Below are 6,000 nucleotides of genomic sequence, written 5' to 3'. Positions count from 1 at the left end.
AAGGAAAATAGGTTAAAAACCACGGAATTAGGCATTACAAAAAGCCAAGGAAATATTTGGGACACTCAAAGCTCAAGTTAGATGTTTAGTCAAATCCCTAGAGCTTTAGCACATTTAAGAAAGGAAGATCTTGTTCGACCATGTGGAGCTACTAGCTACCAATAGGGGCGACCAAGGCAATAGATGCATCCTCCAAGGTGCAAGCCTAAAATAGAACAACTGCATGGTTCAACCAAGTCCTTGACACAGTGACCCTCTGGGGTGACTAGGTCCAGAGGCTAAAGCTACCTAAAGATAGAACTACCGAGAGCCTCGACCAAATGCTCGACTAGAGTGACCATTACGAGCAACAGAGTCGAGTTCCTGAGATTTCCTAAAGTTTGAGATCCTGCAAGTCTTGACCATCTACTTGTCATAAAAGACCTCACTATGTGGCTATGTCAAGAAAAGCTGAATTCAAATTCTTACTTTCCCAGGAGCTCGGACCAGGGCGTAACCAAGGAAGAACATGGACGCGACTTGGTTGAAATTGATGATTTGTGTTGCGAGATACTTGCAGAAGTTGTAGTTTTTGATTTCCAAATTTTGTAAACCCTAATGGGTATATATTGTAGCTTTGACAATGAGCTTAGGGTTCGTCTTTGGCATCTCTTAGGTTAGTGATGGACTTAAGATATGAAAGTTGAGGTGTAGTCCCAAGAGGGGAAGTGAATTGGGTTATTAAAATTTTAATGCCTTTTATGAAATCTTAACATCTTGTTGATTCAATAATCACACAGCAAAGACTTTATTACTTATTCAATCCACAAACCAAAACACAACACAAATAATCAAAACTTGATCAACGAAAAAATAACCAATCAATAACTTAAAGTAAACAACCAAAGATTCCAAACCAAGATAAAACATGTTGCCTTTTGGTAATTTCAGCTTTTGATTATAGCCCTGTACTAAATGAAATAGTTTGCACTCTCTAAACAAAGATTTTCACAAATGATTAAACAACATACTCCCTTTTTAGGTTTCTGCAAACGTTTAATCAAAACGTACTTTCTTTTATTAAGAGTTTTCTTGTTAATCTTAGTTATTAACTTCAATTACCTATACTTTGCATTCACACACAACACAGTATATAGATGCTGAAAATAAAGAGTAAGGAAAGAGAGACACCAGGATTTTTATAAGGTTCAGCTTATCTCCGGCCTACATCCTCACCTTTGGTCAATACCACCAAAGGATTCCACTATTGCACTCCTTTCCGGGTAGAGCAAACCATTACAAATGATTCCCCACACTTAGCCTTCCTTCACCAGGCTGGAGCAATGCTTCTCCAAGTGAAACCCCACACTTGGTCAATGATCCAACAACCTGGAATCGTCCAAGAGCTATAAGAAATAAGAAATAATTTCTGCGTACAAGAATACTCTCACAAAGAGCATATTAGTACAATTTCAAACACTAGATACTTTAATATTCAAATATCAAATTGAAATAAGATTGAAGCTCAAGTAAGAATTCACCAAGTTTTTTCTCCAGATGAGAAATCAGCAATGGGAACTCAGAGAATGGTGATCATCAATACAGAGATTCATCAATTCAGTTGAGCACAAATTTGAGCAAGAGAGCTTCGATAGCAAGATAGCTTGCTGTCGCGACGTATCGAGGGCGCGTGTGCCTCGGGCGGCGAAATTAAAAATCATCTTAATATTTTCATGGAAAAACATAGAATGTCGGAGTCGCCACTAACCTTTAGTGCGGTTAGAACACATGATTACTACCCCGTTAGGGGTAGAATCGGTCTACATTACCAGAGTTGGGGTCAGGAGTTCGGTTACGCGAGGGGAAGGTATGAGCACCCCCTACGCGCCCGTTCTTACGAACGGTACCTAATTAATTTGAAATTATCCCTAAGTTAATCTAATAATTCTTTAAACTACTCCTTTTATGAATTAATAAACACACATGAAAAATGAATAAATAAATAAATATATACATATATTCCCTCAGAGCTTAAGGTACGTGAAGCCCGAAGGCTCATACCCCCGCAATAAAATCATAGGGATAAAAAATCGAAAATAATTTACAAAAATAGCTCCCAGATTTATTTTCAAAATTTATAGATTTTCATAAATAATTCAAAATATTTACCAAAATTCCATAGGAGATTTCAATACATGATAATAGGATAAAAAAACTAAGATATTAAACTACCACAATACATATAATAAGCAATAAAATACCATATACTATATATATGAAGATATTAAAGATACTAAAACAAAATAATACCATATATATTAGAATACTAAAATACATATATATATATATATATATGTGTGTGTGTGTGTGTGTGTGTATACACTAATAATACAAAATATAATAATAATAATAATATAGAATAAAATACTAAACTTAATATAATACTAAAATATGTCAATATTCTTAATATGAACGTGTAATCTAAGGATACTAAATATAACAACATACTTAATATAACATTATACTCATATACACCATGTAACAATATAACAATATACACTATAGGAATATTCGCTACAACAATAACAATATAACAATACGACAATAATATAACAACCTAACAATATATATAAATATATACAATATGGAAATAATTAAAGAAACAAATCAATCCTACAAGTAAAATGTAAACTATACAATATGGAAACATAGAAAAACCTAAAATTGAAACACAATAATAATATGAAAATATGTAAGCTAACATACAATAGAATGTGCATGAATATGTAAACAATTATATAAGGCAATCACGATAATAATACAAATATACAAACTATACAAAAAAGGAATGTGCATTCAAAATAATATAAATATACAAATAAACATATAAGGCAATAACAATATACTAAAAATAGTGATAACAATATTAATAATGATAAGAATAAACAATAGTGATAATAATACTAATATTAACAATAATAATAAAAAATACCTTAATGATAACAATAATAATAATAAATAACGATAATAGTAATAAGAATAATATTAACAGTCATAATAATAAATATTGTTAACTAATAATATACATATTTTACTGATAGGATTTTTAGCTTAATATTAACACGCTGTCAAAGATATGCAACACACATATGCCAACAATTAATTAAAGAAACAAATCGAACTTAAAATTAACGTATGGAAACCAATGAAAAGGGTAAGAAAATAATTGAACTTATGGAAACAAGTTATTGTCAAAATTAATGTGTACCTATTCAATATGGCAACCAAAAATAATACACAACCATGAATTTACAATTATTCAACGTAAAATAAATACAATAATAACCAAGGCACACTAAAACACACACAACAATGAATATGGCCTAAACCCTAAACACTAACACAGAAATAATGTGGATTTCCTAAAATTAGAAAGAAGAAAAATTCTGCCATAAAAGGCAAATTGATATCAAATCTATATAATTTATATATAACTTAAATAAATGTTGCTACAAAAGGAAGAAAAATCCTGCAAAAGAAACAAATTGATGTGAGATATATACGTATAAAAAAAAACAAGGGCAATTAAATATACCACAATCTATAATAATAATAATAATAATAATAATAATAATAATAACATACAAGTATTAGAGTAATAATAACAACAACGTAATCAAATATATATACATATACAGATTGTGTGTGCTGGTGTGTGTGGTGTACGTGTATAGGAGACGGCAGCGGGAACTTACAGAGGAGGGGGGTATAGCCGGGACTGAGAGGATGATGGCCGGAAATCTAGAGCAGAGAGGACTGGGTGGTTCGGGTTGCTGTGCAGCAGAGCAGAGATGCTCGGCTGGTGTCTCGTTGGAGGCTTGCCGGAGTGGTGCTTGTAGGAACTGCTGCTAGAGAAGAGCTACTGTGGTGGCTCGGTGGCTAGAACAAATTGCCGCTGCTGCTGCGTAGGTCTCGGATGGTTGCAGCGGCAGCAGTTGCAGACACGGCGACAGAGATGGGGCTGTGAGTGGCCAGCGGGAAGCTGGCCTGGGCTGGGTGTGGCGTGGATGGTGCTGTTGCTGGAGTTGCAGAGAGCCGTGAGAAGATCTTGGCCAAGGCGGGTGGTTGCAAGTTTGGCGTTGAGAGTCTGGCTATGAGGATCTGGGAGTGAGAACACCGGTGATCTATTACTGTGGTGAAGTCAAGAGGGTGGCCAGATCTGGTGGAGCTCGCGGCCGAGGATGATGGAGCTGCTACGACTATTGGAGGTGGGGCTGTTGTGAGGGGCTAGGAGAGATGATGACGACGGCGAGTGGAGTGGGGCGATGGCGACGGAGACGAACGGCGTGGGCCGGTTTTCTGGTGCGGTCCAAAGCTGCAGGTGAGGATGGAGCTGTGAGGGTTGTTGGAAGGACACAGGAGAGGGGGGCTGCTGTGCGTGAGGGAGATGTTGCAACAGGGGAGCTGCTCGTGGGTGTGGGAGGCTGTCGTGAGGGGGCGTTGTGCAGCGAAAAAAATTTTCTTAGGGTTACCTCCGTGCTGTGTGTGTGCAGCGCGCAGCGCCCCCGGCCCCCTTTGAGAGAAGCCAAAAGAGACCCTTTATAAAAAAAATTTAGAAACCCTACTTCTCTTTTCCTTTTTTGATTTTTTATATTTTATGGTATTTTTTTCTTTTTGGAAACAATATATACTACTATTATGGTAATAAGGAAATAATAATAATAATAATAATAATAATAATAATAATAATAATAATAATAATAAGGTAAAAATAATAATAATAATAAAATAATAATAATAATAATAGTAATAACAAAGAATAATAAAATAATAATAATAATCGTAATAATAAAGGTAAAAATACTAATAATAATGTCAATAATAATAATAATAATAATAAACAATATAAATAGAAATAAAAATAAAAGTAATAATAATAATACTAATGAATAATAATAATAATAATAATAATAATAATAATAATAATAAGATTAGTGAAAATTAATAATAATAATAATAAGAATAAATAAAATAATAATAATAATAATAATAATAATAATAATAATAAAATAACAATAATAATAATAATAGTAATACATATATTGGGCCTGGGTAAAAATGGGGTGTCTACACTTTCAACAAAATTTTCAATTCTTGGTATGATTTGATTTGCAAAACCATGTATTTATAAGCTTATAAAAGTAATTTTTTGTTGCCCAAGATTACTTGGGGTGTCTTACAAGTTTTTAGAAAATTTGGGGAACAAGAAACCATTATTTGAAATTTAAAACATTTAAAATTTCTAACTCTTAATGGTGTTCATACGATTAGAGTATCGAGTTCAGTCTTGTGATGTTTCTTAACACAATGAAAAATTTGAACTGGACACAGGGTCAGATGATTGAACTGAGGGTTTAGTGTTCTGAAGTCCTAGATTAGACAACTAAACTAAGGGTTAAGTATTATGAGGGTGTACTACCTCTTCTGTATTCTTTAGTCTTTTGAAGAAATTCTTCAGTAGACTAAAGTAAAACTTCAGTCTTCTGAGGTACATCTTCAATCTTCTAAGGGTACACCTCAGTCATCTGGGCAGACCAAATTTTGATTTTTCATTTTAGTTTTTGAAAATTCTTTTTACTCTCTTACTTTGATTTCTTATAAAACATTTTTCGGGGTTTTAAAAAAGGTCTCTAATTCAATAAACAACCCTAGAAGAGCTTCAAAAATATTTCATAAGATATTCAAACATGAAGTACTTACAACATTGTCCTTAAATCCTAATACTCTACTCTTTAATCCTTTCATTGTATTTTGCTTTATGTTCCTTTTGACTTGAGCTTTGAGTCAGCTTTAAGTGTCCACATATTTTGCTTAGGTTGGTGTTGCTTTGAGCTATCGTTTGAATCACTCTACATATAGATGTGGCTTTTATGAACACATGATCTTTCCAATGCTTTTCTTTTGAATTTTGTCTTTCCTAAAACATCACCACTTAACCAACATATATTAAATTATCCTTTA

The sequence above is a fragment of the Malania oleifera genome, chromosome 7, assembly GCF_029873635.1.
Source record: "Malania oleifera isolate guangnan ecotype guangnan chromosome 7, ASM2987363v1, whole genome shotgun sequence".
Taxonomy (NCBI): Eukaryota; Viridiplantae; Streptophyta; class Magnoliopsida; order Santalales; family Ximeniaceae; genus Malania; species Malania oleifera.
This window is presented reverse-complemented; position numbering follows the sequence as displayed.